At 41.0% G+C, this 24,316-nt stretch overlaps 1 protein-coding gene across 3 annotated transcripts in view; it reads left to right on the top strand.

Moving 5' to 3' along the window:
• The window catches only part of PCED1B (PC-esterase domain containing 1B), a 195,687-nt gene that overhangs the window by 105,859 nt on the left and 65,512 nt on the right, over positions 1-24,316 (top strand). For all 3 annotated transcript variants that reach the window (XR_015163731.1, XR_015163730.1, XR_015163732.1), the window contains exon 4: positions 17,095-17,262. The gene's annotated coding sequence lies outside the window, so the exon portion shown is untranslated. The remainder of the gene's footprint in view (positions 1-17,094; positions 17,263-24,316) is intronic.

The raw sequence follows: 24,316 nt of genomic DNA, 5'->3' as shown, positions 1-24,316 counted from the left end.
CTGGACCTATGCTTCATCCCACCTTCTCCAAGGATAGGACTTCAGTTGGTCAACTGGATCTACCTGCATCTTTCTTCCTTCTATCTGCATCAAGCTCTTTGACCCATAGACACTTTATTTCCACAGGTTTCTCCTCACCCTTTGTGTCCCCTCTCTTTCCCAGACATAACATCTTTCACAGCACCAGAGCATTTTGTGGCATTTATTAAATTAAATGTCTGTCTCCCCTTACTAAATAAGGATTTTGGAAGCAGTAGCCATTCGTTAGTGAATTTTGTGTTCCCAGCACCTAACACAGTTGGGGAATGTATTAAATGTTGGCTGAATAAATAAATTTTTGAAGGCTAATCCCAAGGAAAACAGATCATGTTATAAATTCCTCAGCTGGAATTCTAAGAATCAGTGATGTTCCATGCAAAAGCCTCGTAGGGGTCAGAATCCAGAGCGGTGACCACAGGTCCTCTTGGTCTATGGCAAAGCATGGGATATACTGTGACCTATAAGGCAAATATCCTTTGAACTAACCTGATTTATCTTGATGGAATTCTTTGCTTAGGTATTGTGAGCTCCATTTCTAGTATGCAAATTCTGCTTTCTTTAGAAATGGAAAGGAACTTGAGATATTTCTTAGGTAATTTCAAGACCAAACTGCGTTAAGGACTTCCTTTTCTAACTGTGTACCAGAAGAGTTGGCAGTTAGAGGTGAGAGTGGTAGAGTGTTGCAGATGTGAACATCATATGGAAACCCAGCATCCAAACTTACCATGTGGAACATAAGCAGTGGCCACCCTGTCCCACTGTGGTGCTGAAGTGGGCTGGGGAGGAAGGGATTTGGGGTGAAAGTGAAAAGAAGTGCAGAGGAACTTTGGAAACATACTCATATTACATGTTCTCCCTAAAAAGAGACTTCCTGCCAGTAAAATGGACTTTGTCTAGGCCTGGTTATATACTTGCTGCATTTTAGGCCCCAGATTCCTGTTGCTTCTTATTGCAAAATGCCTCCATGTGGCATTTTGTCCGTTTTCATTTCTGCCATTTAATAGGTCACGGTGAACTTTGTCCCCGAGTCTACTCACAAAAGATGTTATGGAGAGCCTCCACTTATCTTAGGACCTCACTCTACTGTTCTTTTTCATTTCTTACATTTTGACTGTTCTTCTCCTCTTCTTCCGCTTTATTTTTCACATCATGGGCTTTCTACCTGAGTCAGGAAGCCACCTTACGAGGCTGCCTGAGTAGAAGAGGAGATGCTGTCTTCGGACTTTTAGAGATGGGCTGACACTTCTCCGTGGGGTGCCTTTGTGCGAACTGAGAAAAGGCAGATGCAGCCCTAGTGGCTCAGGACAGACCAATCTCAGGACCAACTCTATTGTTAAGACCAGCTCTTGTGCCATGAGCAGCCTGCCTAACCAGAAGGTGCAACCCTGTTCAGAAAACAAGAGTCCATAATCTTGCCTAAATAAACCATTAGAGTGACCACTATTCTCATGATGAAAATACTCTTCTTTAAAGTCCTCTTAAGGGATGAATAGACTCGGACACATTTATTTCTTAAATTTTCAGTAGTTTACAGGTCCTTAAACACTGTTCAAGGCTACATGCTGGCTTTCTGCTGCCTCTAGCATCAAATTCCAAATAGGCTGATCTAATTTGCGAGACCATCTCTTTTTCTTAGTGCTACATTGTCATCCCACATTTTGTCTTCATTTCAGCAAACACTTAATGACCATGGACTGAGTCAAACTCTTGAATCCCATCTTTTGTTCCTCTCCAGCTTGGCATTTTCACAGCAACTAGCTCCACGACAAAATAAGCCTCCTTGAAATTTCCAAACAGAAAGCTCTGGAGATGTCTGGCAAGCCCTGGGCATAACTTTCTGCTGCTGCAGACCTGGAATCTACAGAAGCAACCTTGTGAGTCAGTTCCTCCAGCCCTAGCCTGGCACTTCTTTTGGTCACCCTCCCCCTCCTCCCCACAAACCCACATGCCTGCTTCAATACACTACGCTCCTAATCCTGTTTGAAGTGTACAAGCAACACACTTGAAGTACACTAGTTCAATGTCATTTGAGGAACTCTCAGTATAAACTCCACACAGAAAAACAATGATGAGGCTATTCCCACAGTATTGTATGATTTAGAAAACACTTTCATAGGCATTAGCTCCCTATTCAGACATCTAGTCTTTGCCTCCGGAGAAGGCAATGGCACCCTACTCCAGCACTCTTACCTGGCAAATCCCATGGATGGAGGAGCCTGGTAGGCTCCAGTCCATGGGGTTGCTAAGAGTTGGACACGACTGAGCGACTTCACTTTCACTTTTCACTTTCATGCATTGGAGAAGGAAATGGCAACCCACTCCAGTGTTTTTGTCTGGAGAATTCCAGGGACGGGGAGCCTGGTGGGCTGCCGTCTATGGGGTCGCACAGAGTCGGACACGACTGAAGCGACTTAGCAGCAGCAGCAGCAGTCGTTGCCTCAGTGCAGAGATTCTCAGCCTTGGTTGCACGTAGAACCACCTGGGAGCTTTCATGAAGTGTGGAAACCTGAGCTCCCTGCCCAGGGAAGAAGGGAGCAGAATCTCTGAGGGTGGGGGCTGGGTGCAGGGTTGTCTGTCCGTACCAGGTGATCCTAATGAAAACCACTGCCTGCCTTTCTCTTTGCCGATCTTTTTACCACTTTTAGGGCTGGCTCAGAATCGTCCAGATACTATACAGAATTCCCAGCACAGCACTGGCCAAAGACGTGATTCTTTTTTCTCCATACATCCTCATTAGCTCCTGCCTAATACAACACCAATTGACTTTGTCTCCAACCTACCCCATATGACCATGGAATATCTATATGTTATTCTAGAATTTTTTTTTTCATTGCCTGTAGATCTGGTTTACTTAAAGTGATAACTGTCTCAAAGATGGAAGCTATCTTCTATCCTTTGCCTCTTTCCATAGTCCTGGCAAAGAGCTTCTGAACCACAGTAGACAGTAAATGGATGTTGATTACAAGTAGAACCTATTCTTCTTGCTTTAATTTTCCTTTGATTTGAAAATCAAACAGGCTTCAGAGAATGAGGTTAGAAGGTTGAAATAAGAAAAATATGTAGACTGGGAAAAAAGAAAACAAAAGCAAAACCAAAGATGTCTAGTACAAGAAAAAGTGAATTTATATGTACTGCAGACTGATTGCCTGTCAACGTGGACAATCCTTCTATATATGAGCTTATCCAAGTGTTACATGATTTCATCCAGAACTTCCCTTTGGGAACAGTTGCCAAAGTCTCCATGTTACCGCACTCTCTTTAGAATCTCCAGGAAAAAAAGCAGGATGGATGAGTCTAGAACTCTACTTCTATTTTGAGCATAAAACTGTGACCTGGTCTCTAGTCTAGTCTCTGCTGTTAACTAGCTGTGACCTTGATATATCATTGAGTTCATCAGAGATGCTGACTCCCAGAGTTCTCCATAGTCATATGTTAATAAAAACAGCCAACATTGATGAAGTATTTGCTGTGTACCAGGCCTGGTGGCTCAGATGGTAAAGCGTCTGTCTACAATGCAGGAGACCCGGGTTCGATCTCTGGGTTGGGAAGATCCCCTGGAGAAGGAAATGGCAATCCATTCCAGTACTATTGCCTGGAAAATCCCATGGTCAGAGGAGCCTGGTAGGCTATAGTCCATAGGGTCGCAAAGAGTTGGACACAACTGAGCGACTTCACAGGCCCTGTAGTGAGCATTCTTCAGGGATTAGTTCACTTAGCCCTCATAATCACTCCTTGGGATAGTTACTATTATTATCTCTAATGAGGAAACTGAGGCAATTAATTTGTTCAAGGTCACAAGGGAAATGCATTTTGATTGAAATATATTCATTCAGGCCTCACTCAAATACCCAATCCCCTCTCCCCACATCTGTATGCAGAGTGCCTGATTCTGGGCTCCTTGAACATTCTGTGGACACTGATATTTTAGCACTTATCACTTGCCCCTTTGTAATGGGTTGACTGCTTTTGCATGTCTCCCCCAGCACACGGACTTTGAATTCAGGATTTGGCAATTAATACGACACTCAATATATGTGTCAAGTTAATGGTATGATCTCTCATTTAGTTCTCACAACAACTTTGTAAGTAGAATTGTTCTTGTTTTTACAGATAAAGACTGAGAGAGGTTAAGTAATTGGCACAAGTTCACACAGAACTGGTCAGGTTTTGACTCCAAGCATCAGATTGTCCCTACTCTGTGCTGGCATCCTTGTTCACTCAGTTGTCTGAGACAATCCAGAAACCAGTGTTAAATTAACTCTACAGAGAAACCATTAAGACAGATGACACCAATGCCAGTGGTAGCCTATGTAAGCAAACCCAAATCAAAGCCTATAAATGCCTTGTGGTTTTGAAATCAAGACCTAAGGACAACCAACCACTAATTTATTGCTTTGCTTCCGCCTTCTTTCTCTAAAGTCTTTTCTGGAGCCCCAGTTGGTCTCAGCTGCTTCTGGCCTGATGCTGCTCCATTCTGATTTTTGCTCAAAGAAATTTTAATATGCCTCAGTCTATCTTTTAACACCAAGGATCCATTCTGTACAGCATTTCCCTGCTTATGTGATCCTTGCCTATCCCCTACTCCCCTCCTGTAACTGTTCAGTCCATCACTTTATCCCCATTCCCTCCATTGTCACCTCCTTCATTCATCTAGATTACTGCAATGGATACTATAGATACGGAATTTTGGCTTACCTCCAAAAACAAAAAATATTAAAAATTATGGGTGACTTTTCTAAATTGCAAGCATTTGTTATAATCTCCCTTAGAGACAAAGACATACTTCCCTGCACTCAGCCTTGTGTAGCTTAAATCATGGTTCACTGGGAAGTTAGAATTGTGTTTTCACCTTGTAACATAAATTTTGGTATGAGGATCAGCACACTTCTCTAGTCCTATAAATCATATGAGGCAACTGGATAGTTTCCAAGATTCTACCCTTGTTTATTGATTTCATTTACCACTCTATTTCAGAGTCTGCTATTGGAGACCCAGTTCTGATCACTGCACTTGCTTTCCTGAGTTGTTTTTTTAACTCATTTCATTGCTCAGTTTTTCTGGGGCTGTGGCCCAGATTACTCTAAACTGCATTCCTGGTTTCCTGCCTTCCTACCTTGACATTGACTATCACATGCTTCTGATATGCTCTGACTGTGCTCTGTCACAGATAGGGATACTTGGTCATGTTAAGACCTCCCTGTAGTCCTGGCTGCTGGCCCTTTGCTGCCAGCATCCTTCAGAAAACTTCCTCCTACGCCCCTGAAACAGATCTCTCTCACAACTGCCTGCCTCATCTCAGGGGTCACCCTCTTTACAAGTACTGGAACTTGCTTAGACCCATAAATGTCCCTTTGATATCTACTTATTACAAACACAAGAGAAACTTCTTCAGAGCAAAGGAAGTCAGTCATTTTGGCAGTCTGCTCAGATCATTTCAACCATAAAGCTTCTCTGAATATTAAGGTTTCCTGCTCTTCTGGGAACAAAGTACTCTAGTTTATCGTCAGATGACCTGCCAAAAAGAAAGGTCACTCTGGTAGAAGTTCAATGTGCTATTAAAAGATCGGATGTTCCTTAGATGGGAAAGCAGTGACATATGGCCAGAGTTTTAATGAGACAGGGAAAGGTACGATGTGGCAAAACTTGATAGTATATGAAATTGTTCTCTTCAAAAATAACATTGTGCATTTATTCTGTTTTGTAATTCCATTTAAAGTTATTGTCTTCATTTGAGTATTGTGAATCATTTATTAGCATTATGTATTTAACTTGTCAAGTGAAGATGTATTCTTGAATGAAAGGAAAAAAAAAACTTTTAAAAATCTTTTTGAAATAGAGCTATGTCTGAAGGGGGCTTCCCTTATAGCTCAGTTGGTAAAGAATCCACCTGCAATGCAGGAAGACCCCAGTTCGATTCCTGGGTTGGGAAGATCCATTGGAGAAGAGATAGGCTACCCACTCCAGTATTCTTGGGCTTCCCTTGTGGCTCAGCTGGTAAAGAATCCACCTGCAATGTGGGAGACCTGGGTTCGATCCTGGGTTGGAAAGATCCCCTGGAGAAGGGAAAGGCTACCCATTCCAGTATTCTGGCCTAGAGAATTCCATAGACTGTATAGTTCATGGGGTCACAAAGAGTCAGACACGACTGAGCAACTTTCACTTTCTTTTCACTATATCTCAAGGGAGAAAATGGAGATTATGAGAAAGTGAAATAATCTCTCTCCATATTCATTACGTTTATCTTCAGCCCCATCAAAATATTACTGACTGTAAGGCCATTCTTCCTCCTCTGATTGTTCTTCTAAATTCAATTGGAAATAGCATCTCCCCAAAACTAGAATTGTCTGTTCTATTCTCTGATTTCCCACTTCCTCACCTTTCATTCACTTTTATTGTGTAGTTAAATATTCATTTTTCACTTTATTATGTCCATGCAAATAGCATTCACAACTTAACTCTGACCATTGTTGTTTTTTTTTAATCATTTGCTTTTTTCCTATAGTAATTGTCTTTTTTAAAAATTGCTTGTTTTATTTGTCTCAATTTATCTCACATCTTCCAATATTCTATCAGTCCAATTTCCCACAAGATTGAAGTATATAATGTATCAATTCCAGTTCCAAAATAAATGAATTCTTTTAAATTTTCAAGAGCTGTGACATATAGCTCTATGTTATAAAATTGGGAAATCTTGACATTTTTAAGGTAGAGTGGTTATGAGTGTTATTTTTTAAAATATGTATACCATTAAAAATATAGATAAATCATACCATCTTCAACTGGCAGCACTTCTCTGGGAAGCAGTAAAGCTTAGGAGCTGAGTATCTGGTATTAGGGGCTTCCCAGATGACTCTGTGGTAAAGAATCCACCTGCCAATGCAGGAGATTCAAGTTCAATCCCTAAGTCAGGAAGATCCCCTGGAGAGGGAAATGGCAACCCACTCAGTATTCTTGCCTCGGAAATCTCACGGACAGAGGAGTCTGGCAGACTGCAGTCCATGGGGTCACAAAGAGTCAGACATGACTGAGCACATACACACACACACACACAACACACATCTGGTATTAGAGTGCCTAGCTTCCTATCCTGGCTCTGCTCACCTGAAATGACATACTCACTGTTTTGTGCCTCAGACTCTTCTTCCATAAAATGGAGGTAAGAGTACCTACCACAAGGATCCTTTGAGGTTTAACATAGATAATATAGGTAAATATATAACGCCTGATGCATAGAAAATACTTAGTGAATGTTAGGTATTACTTAGCATGACAGTGATAACAAAGAAACAATTTAAAAAGTGCTGAAAGACTGTCTAAAGCTTATGCATGAAAATATATGAACATAAAATTAAGAGAAAAATAACAAGCTGGGATAAAAAAAAATTTGCAACATGAATGAGAGAGCATAAGGTAAACATTTCATATATCATAGCCTTGGATAAAATAGAAAAACAAGCAAAGTACATAAATTGTACAGTTTATAAAACAAATAAAGCTGGCTGTATGGGAACTTCCTTGGCAGTCCAGCAGTTAAGACTCCACACTTCCACTTGCAGGGGGCATGGGTTCAATCCCTGGTTGAAGAATTAAAATCCCACAACCACGTGGTACAACAAAAAAAAGCAAAAACAACCCCCAAAACTGGCTCTATGAAAACGTATCTGCTTTCACTTGTAATAAAAATTACACATTAAAATAGAATGATATGCAATCAAAGGAAAGATACAAGCTGTTAATACCAGAAATGAAAGAAGGGCAATCACTACTGATTCCATGAACATTAAAAGAACAATAAAGGAATATTATTAACAACTCTATGCCCAAAAAAATACAATAACTTGGATAAAATGGACCATTTCTTTGAAAGACACAATCTATGAAAACTCATACCTAGGAGAAACAGACAGTCTGAAAAGCCTATATCTATTGAGGAAATATGACCAACCTAGAAGGCAATGGCACCCCACTCCAGTACTTTTGCCTAGAAAATCCCATGGACGGAGGAGCCTGGTAGGCTGCAGTGCATGGGGTCGCTAGAGTCTGATACGACTGAGCGACTTCACTTTCACTTTTCACTTTCATGCATTGGAGAAGGAAATGGCAACCCACTCCAGCGTTCCTGCCTGGAGAATCCCGGGTACGGGGGAGCCTGGTGGGCTGCCGTCTCTGGGGTCGCACAGAGTCGGACACGACTGAAGCGACTTAGCTGCAGCAGCAGACAGCATATTAAAAAGCAGAGACATTACTGTGCCAACAAAGGTCTGTCTAGTCAAGGCTATGGTTTTTCCAATAGTCATATGTGGATGTGAGAGCTGGACTATAAAGGAAGCTGAGCGCTGAAGAATTAATGCTTTTGAACTGTGGTGGTGGTGAAGACTCTTGAGAGTCCCTTGGACTGCAAGGAGATCCAACCAGTCCATCCTAAAGGAGATCAGTCCTGGGTGTTCATTGGAAGGACTGATGTTGAAGCTGAAGCTCCAATACTTTGGCCATCTGATGCGAAGAGCTGACTCATTTGAAAAGACTCTGATGCTGGGAGGGATTGGGGGCAGGAGGAGAAGGGGACAACAGAGGGTGAGATGGTTGGATGGTATCACTGACTCAATGGACATGAGTTTGGGTAAACTCCGGGAGTTGGTGATGGACAGGGAGGCCTAGGGTGCTGCAGTTCATGGAGTCGCAAAGAGTCGGACACGACTGAGCAACTGAACTGAACTGATTGAGGAAATTGAATTAGTAATGAATGATATTCAAAAAGAGAAACTACCAGGCCCAGGTAGATTCGCTGGTGAATTCTACCACACATTTAAGGAAGAAATGATACCAATTTTCTACAACCTCTTCCAGAAAAAGAAGCAGAGGGAATACCTCCTAACTCATTCTTTGAGTCCAGCATTATCCTAATAGCAAAACCACACAAAAACATTAAAGAAAACAATGTATCTCATAAGCACAGATGTGAAAATTCTCAACAAAATATTAGCAAATCAAATCCAACGATGTATAAAATGATACACACCACGATGAAGTAGGATTTATCCCAGGTACATGAGGCTCATTCAACATTTGAAAATCAATGGAATTCATCACATCAACAGGCTAAAGGTTTTTTTTTTATGATTATATCTATAAATGTAGAAAACATATTTGAAAAAAATCCAAAACCCATTCAGAATGATTGGATTTGAAATGTAAAACAAACACCATTCACATTAGCACCATTTACAAAAGAAAGGGGGAAAAAAGAAATTCTTAAGGAAAAGTTTTTAAAAATAAATACAAGATCCGCCTGATGAAAATTACAAAATTCTTGAAGGAAATAAAAGATCTATATAAATAGAGACATATTCCATGGATACAAGAGTGAATGTTGTCAATATATCAGTTCTTTACAATTTGATCTATAGGTGTAACTCAATACTAATAAAAATACCAGCAAGTTATTTTGTGGCTAGTGACAAATTGATTCCAAAGTTCATTTGGAGAACCGTAAGTCCCAGAATACCCAACACAATACTGAAGAAGAACAAATCTTGAGGACTGCCACTATCTAAATTTAATTCTTACTCTACCTACAGTGATGTGGAATTAGCAAAAATATATCAATGGCATGAAATAAATAGCTCAGAAATACCCCCACAAATCTAATCAACTTATCTTTGACAAAGGAGCTAAGGCAATTCAGTGAACAATGGATAAGCTTTACAACAAATGGCACTGGAAAAACTGGACATCCACAGGAAAAAGGAAAAAGAAGGAATTGATGCAGACCTCACACCTTTTTTAGGACTTCCCTGGTGGCTCAGACGGTAAAGTGTCTTCCTACAATTCGGGAGACCTGGGTTTGATCCCTGGGTGGGGAAGATCCTCTAGAAGAGGAAATGGCAACCCACTCCAGTACTCTTGCCTGGAAAATCCCATGGGAGGACGCTGGTAGGCTACAGTCCATGGGGTCGCAAAGAGTCGGACACAACTGAGCGACTTCACTTCACTTCACTTCATACCTTTTTAAAAAATTAACTCAAAATGGGTCATAAGCCAAGGAGAAAATCTAGGTGATCTTATGCTTGACAATGAGTTTCTAGATTCAGCACCAAAAATGCAATCCATGAAAGAAAAATTAACTGAGACTTATTACCATTAAAAACTTATGGGGGGCAGGGAATGTATGCTCTTCAAAAGACACTCTTAAATGATTAAAAAGATGTCATAGAAAATAGAAAGACATGTCATAGAAATTAAAAAGATATGTCATAGAAAATATTTACAAAACCTGTATCTGATTAAGAACTTGTATCTAAAGGGTAGAAATAATTCTCAAAACTCAACAATAAGAAAACAAACAACCTAACTTTAAAAATGGGCAAAAGATCTAACACCTTAAGAAAAAAGCTATAGATGGCAAAAAGTATATGAAAAGATCCTCAACATCATATGTCATTGAAAGTGCAAGTGAAGTCGCTCAGTCGTGTCTGACTCTTTACAACCCTGTAGCCTGCAAGGCTCCTCAGTCCATGGGATTCTCCAGGCAAGAATACTGGAGTGGGTTGCCATTTTCTTCTCCAGGGGATCTTCCTGACTGAGGGATCAAACCCAGGTCTCCCGCATTGCAGGCAGACTCTTTACTGTCTGAGCCACCAGGGAATATCATATGTCATTAGGGAATGACAACTAAAACAAAAATGAGACACCTATTAGAATGGCCAAAATCCAAAGTAATGACAATACCAAATGCTGGGAGAGGATCTTGAACTATAGGAACTTTCATTGTTGGGTGGGAATGCAAAATGGTCCAACCATTTCAGAGCTAGTTTGCAAGTTTTTTACAAAGCTGTACTTTTAGTCTTACCACACAATCCATTATTTATATTCCCTGGTATTTACCCAAATGAGTTGAAAATTATGGCCACACAGAAACCTGATTTGAATGTTTATAACAGCTCTGTCATAATTTCCAGAACTTCGAAGCAACCAAGATGTCCATTAGTAGGTGGATGGATAAACAAACTGTGGTACATTTATAAAATGGAATAATATTCAGTGATAAAATGAACTATCAAACCATAAAGACATGGATGAACCTTAAATGTCTATTGCTAAGTGAAAGAAGCCTAATAATTAGAAAAGACCACCTACTGAATGACTACAACTATTAACATATGGCATTCCGGAAGATGCAAATTATAAAGCTAATAAAAAACTAGTGATTGCTAAGGCTTCTGGGGGAGAGGAGGATGTGCTCTAGGTACAGCAGAGAGAATTTTTAGGACAGTGGAACTATTCCATATGATACTGTAATGGTGCATACATGATATGAAGACACATGATAATACATAACACCATGAAACATGATGGATGCAAATAAACATTTGTCCAAACCCAAATAGGAAAAGGAGTACTTCAAGGCTGTATATTGTCACCCTGTTTATTTAACTTATATGCAGAGTACATCATGAGAAACGCTGGGCTGGAAGAAGCACAAGCTGGAATCAAGATTGCTGGGAGAAATATCAATAACCTCAGATATGCAGATGACCCCACCCTTATGGCACAAAGTGAAGAGGAACTCAAAAGCCTCTTGATGAAAGTGAAAGAGGAGAGTGAAAAAGTTGGCTTAAAGCTCAACATTCAGAAAATGAAGATCATGGCATCCGGTCCCATCACTTCATGGGAAATAGATGGGGAAACAGTGTCAGACTTTATTTTTTTGGGCTCCAAAATCACTGCAGATGGTGACTGCAGCCACGATATTAAAAGATGCTTACTCCTTGGAAGAAAAGTTATGACCAGCCTAGATAGCATATTGAAAAGCAGAGACATTACTTTGCCAACAAAGGTACGTCTAGTCAAGGCTATGGTTTTTCCAGTAGTCATGTATGGATGTGAGAGTTGGACTGTGAAGAAAGCTGAGCGCCGAAGAATTGATGCTTTTGAACTGTGGTGTTGGAGAAGACTCTTGAGAGTCCCTTGGACTGCAAGGAGATCCAACCAGTTCATTCTAAAGCAGATCAGCCCTGGGTGTTCTTTGGAAGGAATGATGCTAAAGCTGAAACTCCAGTATTTTGGCCACCTCATGAGAAGAGTTGACTCATTGGAAAAGACTCTGATGCTGGGAGGGATTGGGGGCAGGAGGAGAAGGGGATGAAAGAGGATGAGATGGCTGGATGGCATCACCGACTCAATGGACGTGAGTTTGAGTGAACTCCGGGAGTTCACTCGGATGTGAACAGGGAGGCCTGGTGTGCTGTGATTCATGGGGTCGCAAAGAGTCAGACACGACTGAGTGACTGAACTGAACTGAAACCCAGAGTATACAACACAGAGTGAACCCTAATGTAAAACAATGACTTTAGTCAAAATTCCCTGGTAGCTCAGATGGTAACTTGTCTACCTGCAATGTGGGAGACCTGGGTTCGATCCCTGGGTTGGGAAGATCCCCTGGAGAAGGAAATGGCAACCCACTCCAGTACTTTTGCCTAGTAAATTCCATGGATGGAGGAGCCTGTTGGGCTACAGTCTGTGGGGTCACAAAGAGTTGGACATGACTGAGCGACTTCACTTTCTTTTTTTCTTTCTTTAGTTAAAATAATATATCAGTATTATATCAGTATTGGTTCATCGGTTATAGCAAATGTACCACACTGATGCAGAATTTAATAATAGGGGAATCTTTGGGGATGGGAGGAGTGTATATGAGAACTCTATACTTAATAGCCTATTAATATATTTTTATGTATTATTATGTAATGTAACATTTTTCACCTATGACATTTCAAAATTATTTTTATGTTGCAGTATCCACTGAGGATGAAGTCTATTTGCTACTCAAGTCTAGAGTTATCTCTTTTTTAATTATATATGTTTATACATATAGTGTTTGTGTGTGTGTGTGTGTGTGTGTGTGTGTGTGTGTATTTCTTCTTTAAAACCTCTGTTTGCTTCTCAGTATCCTCTACAAAAAAATTCATATTCACTCCTATCCTTGTAGGACCTAGAGCTCTGCCTAGTCCATAATGGTTTCCCACTCACTATTTTCTAAATCACTTTTGCATGATATGTTGAATGTAGATGAGTGTGAATGCACAAAAATGTGCTATCATCTAGTTCATACATATTTCTCCCTCTTATATACAATGCTACAATGATAGGTGTTGCCAAAAGCCTTGTTGATTTCAGGAAACAACATGCCTATAGCTTTCCCCTGCTGTGTCAGACCAATAACTCTACTTCATCTCAGTTCAGCTTGTTAGAGAGTAGGTAGAAAAAAAATAAATAAATAAGGACAGTTAAGCAGTAAAGGGCCCATGAGACGTGGATTAAAAGGCACAGCTATTCGCTTAAATTCTACTTCCCCAGTGTTCTTAAAATCAAAGTATAGATTTGTTTGAAGTTACTTGGAAGGCTTTTTAAAGTCCTAGATAGTATGGTTATTAATACTGCCCTAACAGCATTTTATTAGGGCTTTCCCAGTGGCTCAGGGGTAAAGAATCCACCTGAAATGCAGGAGACACAGAAGATGCAGGTTCAATCTCTGGGTCGGGAAGATGGCAACCCATTCCAGTATTCTTGCCTGGAGAATCCCATGGACAGAGGAGCCTGGTGGGCTACAGTCCATGGGGTTGCAAACAGCTGGATACAACTGAGCACAAGCACATAACAGTATTTTATCACCATTATTATTCTTTAACAAAGAAAACAGATGTTTTTAAGTTCATCTTTGAGTAAACTTGACCCTCTACCTGAAAACAGGTCACTGAGTTGTACCCAACTGTGAAGAAATATTAAAATCCAAAATAAATAAATAAATAAATAAAATAAAATCCGTTTAGATCAACTATAATATCAGCATATTGGTGTTATAAATATCTAATTTTATATATTTATATATATTTTAAGCACCACAGATAAAATAAAAACATGTAGAAAATTCTTATGTGGCAGTCAGACTTTGAGAATTTGATTTCTGTGAACTACAACGACAAAGAAATGAGAATCCATTAAGAACTCTAAACTTAACAGAAGGGTTAAAATTTGTCATGACAGGGAATTGCTACCCAGTAGCACCATCTCACCTTCCATTCTTGGGTTGGAAGGACTCTGAAATGGTGCAAGAATTTGCCTATCAAGAAATTATGCTGCACTGCAAAAGTACATGAGTTATCAGGCTATGCCAGACTGGATGTTGCATGGGAAACTGTCACTGGTATCTACTACAGCTGGAAGGGAAAGTAAAGTGTCTGTTTCTAAGGCAAGAATATTTCCAAAATTTTCTCTCTTTGGCCCTTCTATAGCTCCTGCAGTCCTCACTGTTCCTGTGTCTTCTACCTACTGCTCCTGTTTGATCTGATTCTATATTTTCTCAAATTTGACTCCCTCATTATCTAGACAGAAGTTAAAAAAAAAAAAAAAAAGGATACTAGAGCCCTCTTCTCTCATGAAGCAATCTGCTAGAGCAGAGCGGCTTCTGCCTTTTTAGATGATACATGTGTTCTCCAGTTTTCCACAATCTCCACTATTCCCTAATGTCTCCAACACTGAGGCTACGTATTAAGTTTTTATTTTGCCATTATACTTTCACTTCTGTTTTTCCTTATGGTAGAGGGGTATTTCTGTGAGCCTATGTATTTATCAAAGGAGAAGGCAATGGCACCCCACTCCAGTACTCTTGCCTGGAAAATCCCATGGATGGAGGAGTCTGGTTGGCTGCAGTCCATGGGGTCGCTAAGAGTTGGATATGACTGAGCGATTTCACTTTCACTTTTCAGTTTCATGCATTGGAGAAGGAAATGGCACCCCACTCCAGTGTTCTTGCCTGGAGAATCCCAGGGACGGCGGAGCCTGGTCAGCTGCCGTCTATGGGGTCGCACAGAGTCGGACACGACTGAAGCGACTTAGCAGTAGCAGCAGTAGCAGCATGTATTTATCAGAAGTAGCAAATAAGAGATCTAAGAGGGTCAATCATTTTTTTTTTTTAGTACAGTATAGTCATCACTTGGTATCCACAGGGGCTTGATTTCAAGACCCCCAGAAGATACCAAGCCCATCATATAAAATGGCATAGTATTTGCATATAACCTATGCCCATCCTCTTATATACTTTAAATGCTCTGAATTATTTATAATACCTAATACAGTGTAAATGCTATATAAATATCTGCCAGCACATGGGCCATTCAAGTTTTACTTTTTGGAACTTTCAGGAATTTCTTCTTTTTTTTTTAATAATATTTTCTATTCTTAGTTGGTTGAATCCATGGATATAGATGGAACACATGAAATGAGAGGGCTGGCTGTGCAATTTTTCGAGGAAACAAAGACTATTCCTACATGTTTAGTATGCAAAGTGGGTGTCCATACAAAGAATAGACCCTGCTCTTTCATCCTCTTCCATCTCACATCTAATCCCTATAGCCACTGGAGCTTACACCTCCTGGGCTGGTTCTCAAGCATAGCCGTGCTCCGGGAGTATGTAGCAGGCTCTGGATCAGCCCCTGTCCTTACTTGCTGCCTAGTTTCCTTAATCCCCCAGAGCCTGCTGGGACAGGCAGGTCACACTTTTAAAGGTAAAGGCTCCGATGGCTCTAATTCTCTTCCTCATTTACTTGCCTCATTGTCTACAAATAAGCTGATTTCCACAGTCAAGCCATAACATTTCCTCCTAATTTAGCTGTAAGTACTGTATATTGAATCTGGATACCCTAGTTCAGTTACCTCCCTAATCATTTTACCTTCCTTGTAATCGAGGTTAGATGTAGATGGTTATGGGCTTCCCACATGGCACTAGTGGTAAAGAACCCGCCTACCAATGCAGGAGAGGTTAAGAGATACAGGTTCGATCCCTGGGTCAGGAAGATTCCCCTGGAGGAGGGCATGGCAACCCACTCCAGTATTCTTGCCTGGAGAATCCTATGGACAGAAGAGCATGGCTGGCTGCAGTCTATAGGATTGCAGAGTCAGATACGACTGACTGTGACTTAGCACAGCACAGCACAGATTGTTGTAGTAAGCAATTCATTTAGCCAATAGCGTTTTGGGGGGAGGGGCACACTGTGTGGCATACAGACCTTGGGTCCGTGACCAGGGATCGAACTCATACCCCCCTGAAGTAGAAGTGTGAAGTCTTAACCCTGGACCACCAGGGAAGTTTCCCTAGACAATAGTTATTTTTTATGAAAATGAAGGAAAGGGAGATCAGAGAGGAGGGCGCAGACAGGAAGAGGAACAGAAACAGGTCTTAGTAAATGTGAGCCATAATATGATCAACAGTTGGCATAAGGCCTAGGGTGTTTTACTCTCTATCTTCTCTCCTTGGTCATTCCTTTAGCCTCCTGGAGACAAGGCAAAACTGTATTTTCATGTTGTGCACCCTATATTAATTACTTTTAAAATCCTAGTTTTTTAAAGGAACTGGTATGTTGAAAAAGAAAGTGAAAAAACAGATTTGAGTGCTAGCTTAGCAGTGTCTGCTTCCCTGTAACTAGATGTCTGTCCTAATGCCCAGGGACTTTGATAGATTCATCCAGAAGAACTGGAGCCAACTTCATGGCATCTGGACAAAATGTCTCCCGGCTCAGGTCGGCAAGGACTTTAAATGGGATGCCAGCAAACAGAGAACCCAGAGCTCATGATGAGAAGGTGTAGACCAAGGTGACCCTGGTGGTCTCTGGCTGAGAACCTTCAGGGAAAAATCTTTTCAGGTCCTAAATGGTCTCTTATGGTCCAAACACCAAGAGAAAGGACTTAAAGCAGAAAGTGAGAGACTGAGGGCTCAATTAGTTTAGATCTTTGTCCCCAAATGTAAAAGAAATGATTAGGAAATCCTAGCGTTGGTCTGAGGAAGTGGGTGAGATTGGTTGAGATGAAGTGGGGAGCCAGCCGCCGGGCTCAACCCGGAGCGCAGAAAAGGGTCAGGACTCTATGAAAGTAGCTCCACGAAAGAGGAAGCCCGAGCCAGCTCCCCAGCAGCCCGAGGCCACAGGGCCATGCTCTCCAGCTGGCTGAGGTGGCTGCCCCCACCCAAGCCCGCTGACGGAAGTGCCGTCTCTCTCCTGATAGGAGGAGGATGACCCAGCAGATCGGCAAGTGGCCAAGAGGAGCTCCCCACTGCCTTCTCCTCTTAGCACGAGTGACAGTGTGGTATGCCCCCTGACCTCTCTTCCTTCCTCCTCCGGGACTAAGCCATGACTGGACATGACAATAAGGAACTCGTCCTTGCCTGAACCTGTAAGTATGCGTTCCTCGTCAGCAGACACAGCGCCAAGGTAAAACAATTACCTCAGGCTGGTGAGCTGGTCCCCTGCCATGAAGGATATACCACTTGTTCTTAAGGCATCCACCGAGAGATTTTATTCAGACAAAGCATCTGGGGGGGGTTCCCACTTAAAGACATGATAAGCTCCTCATCTAGTTTTGTTTGACAGCCTCCGCAGACGACAGGCAAGATTTGCAGATTTTTCTTAGCCTACTTCCTCCTAAAATTTTGTCTGTGGTTAATCACGCTCTGCAAGAGACAGTTTCATCCTGGAGGCTAACATTCTATGACTCCACCAAAGGTCCAGGACTTCTGAGCCTGCCGTAACCAGACACAAGCCCAAAACCAAAACAGTCACACGTTAAGTGAGGGATTTGGTGAAGTCAGTTCAGCGCCAGGTTTGTTCCCCACAGGTCCTAAGTCAAAACAGCCGGCCTGTCTTGGTCACAGTGTTTTAATTTTCCTCTCCATCACCTTCCTTGATGCGGCACCACTACAAGCGTGTAAGTGGTGCGGTGCCCAGTGCCGAGGGTGGGCAGGGAGCAGGGACTGTGGGGTGTGGGCTGGCTCTGGACGTTACTACTTCCTAGCTGACTGGCCTGGGGCAACACCTGACCCTCTCAGAAATCCTTCCCCTCAGTTCATCTCCTTCCCGGAGGTGGGAACTTATCCTGCAGAGTGGTTTAAAAGGGAACAACTGGGGCTTCTCTGGTGGTTCCTCTGTTAAGACTGTACTTCCACTGGAGGGGGCAGTGGGTTCAATTTGTGGCCAGGAAGCCAAGACTCCTTATGTCTCATGGCCAAAAAAGCAAGGTAAAAGGTGACAGCTAATGGACACCTAATGTCTGGATGGAAAGTAGATTCCTAATAAATGATGGCAGGGATTATTACTGTTGACTTTGTAAAAGGAATTAATAGACTCAAAGTACTCAGAATACTATACTCAGGAAGTGTCCATTATTATTTATTCTTGTGATCTAAGGAAACCCAGATGCCTTGTCACTTTGGGATCTGCATGCCTCATAGAGGTCATACCATGTATTTGGCTAACATGCCTGGTTTCAGAAAAAATTTTGACATGATTTAGCAGGTTAAATTCAGCCTATGAAAGGGAAGTGAAAGTGTATGATCTACATCTTAGAAACAGCAAAGACAGTAGGTCAGAGAATGGGCAGAGGAAGAAGAGACTATAGTTGGGAAGATAAATCAGAAAGCCACAGCAGGACTGCAGATCTGAGCTGAGGTCCAGGCTGTAGGGAGAGCAGGGGACTGAACCAAGCTTGGTTCAGCAGGTAGAATCTACTCTATTCTGGGTGGATGAAGGCAATGGAGAAATCACAGATGACCTTGTAATTTCTGTCATGGAGCAATTAAGTGAATGTTGGCTTCACTTACTGAGAACAACACACTTGGGGAATAAGATCATTAGTTTAGAACTAATTTTAAATTGGGTCCTTGCGTAGTCTCAGAGTTTATTCAACCAGCAGCAAAGAGAGATTTCTTTCTTCTTAGCAATTTTTGTCATGTATTTTAAAACTACTCTGAGATTTAATTAGCTTCCATCACCAAGAATAAATGCATATATGGAACATAAACACAGAATCTTTTTCTTCTGATACCAATATATCAAGTGACTAAGTCCACAGTTATACAACAGTTAGAAATCATGACAAAGAAAACAGAATGTTGACATATGACTCATAGGTTAAACTGGTGAACATCAGAGAAATAGGAGCAATTTGTAGTTCTCCATTTTCACTTATTTGAATGTATTTCAGAGATTCAACAACGAAATGTGTTAAGGAAAGAAACAGCCTAAAGGAGAAAGAAAGGAAGGCAAGGAAGGCGTGATTTTTGTGAATGATAATTTGGAAAAATATTTAAAAGCCTACCATTTTACTGGTAGAACGGAACAGTGATGCACAGCTGACATACAAAGCAAGTGATGCTGTTTGGGGCACTCATTATCTTTACAAGGCAAATGTCTTTAGGAAGAGAGTCTAACCGGAAGCCACTTTTCACAGTGCTATTTTCAGTCATTTTCATATCTTCATTAAGATGTTTCAAATCCTTTTTCAGTGATAGAAGTGATGCCCTAACATAAGGCTGTAACCGCATTTCCAACATTGAATTATAATCCTCTGCTTCTGTGTTCCTCCCTGACTGACAGGGAGCTCCTGAACAAGGAGACTATATTTTACTCAACCTTGTACCCACTGGTGTCAGGCACTGCACCTGGCTCTGGAGGCACTCATCGAGATTTATCTTAAAAAAAAAGGAAAGGAAGAGTAGCATGCATCAAAAATATTAAGCAATTTCTACCTCCCATAAGAAGACAATTTCATGGTCAGGAATTTTGCAGTTAATGTTAATTAACTGCAGTTAATATTTAAATATCCAATATTTAAGATATTAGAACTTGCCTCTATAAATGTTGTATGACCAAGTTTCAGAAGCTTTGAAGATAAATTACTGCATCCATAATCCTCCATGCACACAGATGAAGGGTGAGCATTTTGGTTTCAGCAAATAATGTTAGCATTCTTAGAATTAACATATAACACCACTTAAAAGCATGCATTAAAAAAATAAGTTTTATTTTATTGAAGTATAGTTGATTTAAAATATTAACTTTTTTATACAAGTGGTTCAGTTATACACATATATACATTCTTTTTCATATTCTTTTCCAGTACAGTTTATCACAGAATATTGAATATAGTGCTATACAGTAGGGTCTTCCTTTTTATCCATTCTATATATAATAGTTTGAATCTGCTAATCCCAAATTTCCAATGCACCCCTCCCCACAGCCCACCCTGTTGCAACTACAAGTCTGTTCTCTATGTCTGTGAGTCTGTTTCTATTTCACAGATAAGTTTGTTTGTGTCATATTTTAGATTCCATATACAAGTGATACCATATGGTATTTGTCCTTGTGTTTCTGACTTCACTTAGTATGATAATCTCTAGGTCCATCCATGGTTCTATAAATGCCATTATTTCATTCTTTTTTATGGCTGAGTAGTAGTCCATTCTGTATCTGTACCATACCTTTTTTTTTTTTAATTTTTTTATTGAAGGATAATTGCTTTACAGAATTTTGTTGTTTTCTGTCAAATCTCAACATGAATCAGCCATAGCTATACATATGTCCCCTCCCTTTTGAACCTCCCTCCCATCTTTCTCCCCATCCTACCCCTCTAGGTTGATACAGAGCCCCTGTTTGAGTTTCCTGAGCCATATAGCAAATACCCGTTGGCTATCTATTTTACATATGGTAATATAAGTTTCCATGTTACTCTTTCCGTACGTCTTACCCTCTCCTCCCCTCTCCCCATGTCCATAAGTCTATTCTCTATGGCTGTTTCTCCATTGCAGCCCTGTAAATAAATTCTTCAGAACCATTTTTCTAGATTCCATATATGTGTGTTAGAATACGATATTTATCTTTCTCTTTCTGACTCACCTGGGAGTTGATGATGGACAGGGAGGCCTGGTGTGCTGCGATTCATGGGGTCGCAAAGAGTCGGACAGGACTGAGCGACTGATCTGATCTGATCTGATCACTCTGTATAATAGGTTCATCCACCTCATCAGAAAGGACTCAAATGCATCCCTTTTTATGGCTGAGTAGTATTCCATTGTGTATCTGTACCCCATCTTCTTTATCCGTTCATCTGTCAATGGACATTTAGGTTTTTCCACGTCTTGCCTATTGTGAATAGTGCTGCTGTGAACACTGGAGTGCACGTATCTTTTTAAATCATAGTTTTATCTGTATGTATGCCCAGGAATGAGATTGTTGAATCATATGGTAACGACTGCACCAGCTTACATTCCCAAAATACCCAGATATTTTTAAACTGACGGTGTTGTGAATAGCCCCCTCCAATATGACAACTTGAAAGTAAAAGCCATTTTAAAGAGAAAATTCTCAAACACAGATGATGAATGTGAAAGGTAAAAGAGGACTCTCTGCCAGCCTCTCTGGGCAAGAAAAAAAATGATGCTCCTAGCATTTTCCAGGTCTAGAATATAGCTTCTTTATTTGCGTAGTTTATGCCAACATGGATCGTGGAAAGGAAATTTTGTTGTCACCAATAGTCAACTGACTCTTAAATATCTCAAAATGAGTATCTTCGAGAGCTGGCCTGGGTTTGGACAAAACTGTGCTCTTACAGATATGCTGACCTGGTGACCTTTAGCGAAGTGGAAGTGGAATATTATTCAGCCTGTGAAAAGGAAATCCTGTTACCTACATCAACATGGATGAACCTTGGGGATGTTATGTTAGGTGAAATAAGCCAGACACAAAAAGACAAATGCTGTGTGATTCCATTTCTATGAGGTGTCTGAAAGTTAACTGAAAGTGGCTTAGTCATGTTCAACTCTTTGTGACCCCATGGAGTATACAGTCCATGGAGTTCTCCAGGCCAGAATACTGGAGTGGGTAGCCCTTCCCTTCTCCAGGGGATCTTCCCAATCCAGGGATTGAACTGGGGTCTCCCGCATTGCAGGTGGATTCTTTACCAGCTGAGCCAGCAAGGCAGCCCAAGAATACTAGAGTGGGTAGCCTATCCCTTCTCCAGGGGATCTTTCTGACCCAGGAATCGAACTAGGGTCTCCTACATTGCAGGCAGATTCTTTACCAGCTGAGCTACCAGGGAAGCCCATGAAGTGTCTATTGCAGCCTAATTCATAGAAACAGAAAAGTAGAATGGTGGTTCCCCGGGGCTGTGAAGAGCAGCAAATGAAAGATACGGTTTAATGGGTAGAGTTTTTCAGATCTGTAAGACAAAAAAGTTCTAGAGGTCTGTTTCACAACAGTGTGAATGTACTTCGCAGTACTGCCCTGTACACTTGCAAATGGTTAAGACGGTGATATGAGCGAGGCGGAGAGGAGGTGGGGGAAGGAGAAACACTAGATTCAGAAAACTAAGTTGGTAATCTTCTAATAAAGTTTAATGCTATTTAAAGGTAAAGAATATTGCTAAATAATTCAAGATGCAATTCTCCTAGTGTATTAAATTATTCTTTGTGAAAAAGGTTTATAACCTTTTATTTTTCCTGAAATTTATGGACCATGTCTCTGGGACTAGGGGACCAAGACTCAGGAGGCCAAGTCTTTGGTCCAAGCTCCATGGTTAGCCACTTAAAAATCTATTTTTATACTGCTAATTTATTAGGATAACTTAGTAATTATTTTGTATTACTAAAGCATGGATGTATGTATACTAATTCCTAGAATAATTTGAGCATAGACCAATTGCTAAGCACTCTACTTAGCCTTTGGCCTATTCAATCCCCACAAGTGGAACTGGGCCAGAGAGGTTAGTGACTTTCCCAAAGTCACTCAGCTCACAGATTACAAACTTCAGACTCTGAACTCATTTCTTTGGCCTATAAAGGCCATGCTCTGAACTATGAAGCTACACTGGAGCAGAATAGAGAAATTGCATAAAACATAAAAATTCCAAAGAAGGTTTGCAGAAAAGTTGAAACAATCCTGACAGAATGAGGTCTTTATAAATTCCATTCCTCTCTCATCCTGGTGAAACCACCAATTGGGCTCTTGTCAACCTGTAAGCTCCCAAACTCCAGCAACTCTGGCCTTGCTCCTCTATAAGGCAAAAGCTTGCATGTACTAAATTAGTGCAGAATTTAGTTCAGTTTCCAAATTCAACTCATGAGAAGTTTTGATCCAGTCTCAAAATTCTTAACACACTCTCAAAGAAGACTTTGTGCCACCAAAGAAACAAATTATTCATACGTGCTTGAAAGCGCTAAATGCAAATGATTTGAAGAGAAATGATCAAAAATGTATACTGTTTCAAGTCATACAAGTGAAGAAAACACATAGAGTTGTGGTTTGCCAAATTTGGTCCTCTTCCTTAAGGTGGCCAGTCACTGATTTGTACACAGACACACGCCATGCCAGCTGGCTGAAATAAGTGCATTTATAAATAAGTATTTAGTGGGCTGATTTCTAGCCTGTTTGAAATACTCCATTTAAATAAGATAAAAAAAATAAGTGTTCCTTAAAATGGAAACTGTAGATAAAATGATAATGGCTCATATAGAGATAAGTCTAAATTAATCTGCGGCCAGATCTGTTAAAAATTGTTGCTATTAAAGAAAGATCATTTCTGCCATTATATTCAGAATATTTTCACTAAATTATAATATTGGGCTTTTGTGATTTTGCTTTTAAATAAATTATGGTTTAAAACAAATTGTAAATTTGTAATGGCACATTAATATAAACAGAAACTGAAAGGCAAAACTCCAATCTGAATAAATATTATTTTTGCCTACTCTGTACCTGCACCTCTGCGGCTGAAACAGACTAGAGAAAACCAAACACCCCTGTTGAGCATGGACTATAGTCCGCCAGGCTCCTCTGTCCATGGGATTTCTCAGGAGTGGGTTGCCATTTCCTTCTCCTAGGGATCCAGGGATTGAACCTGTGTCTCCTTCATTGCAGGTGGATTCATTACCGTCTGAGCCACCAGGGAAGCCCATCCAAGTAAGGGCTCCCAGCTTTGAGTGGGGCCCCATGCTATTGAGTAGACAGCCTCCTCATTCCCCAGATGACTATTTCATACCTTCTCCACCCACAATGCAGAAGACCCCAGTTTGGGAAGCCGCCAGATCTTCCTGGGTTGGGAAGACCCGCTGGAGAAGGGAAAGGCTACCTACTCCAGTATTCTGACCTGGAGAATTCCAAGGCCTGTATAGTCCATGGGGTCGCAAACAGTTGTGAGTGACTTTGACTTCACTTTCACTTCTCCATCCTCAGACCTCTAATACCACCCTCCCCAGGTTCACTCTCAGTTGGTGACCTGGACCCTGCTGCCTAGTTCCCTGAGAAAAGAGCAGTCAGGAAAACCCCTACCCGCTGGTACCTTCACCACATCCTGTGTCTTTCCTGGCATTTCTTTGGTTGAATGTCCACCGTCCTATCCAAGGCCAACCTCTCCACTTGGGCCCTAGAGACCAGTCCTTTCACCAACTCAAGGGAAT

The sequence above is a fragment of the Bos grunniens genome, chromosome 5 (genome assembly GCF_055505025.1).
Source record: "Bos grunniens cultivar Pamir isolate PY7600 chromosome 5, Bosgru_T2T1.0, whole genome shotgun sequence".
Classification (NCBI taxonomy): domain Eukaryota; kingdom Metazoa; phylum Chordata; class Mammalia; order Artiodactyla; family Bovidae; genus Bos; species Bos grunniens.
Note: the sequence above shows the minus strand (reverse complement) of the source record. Positions and strands in the feature narration are given on the sequence as shown.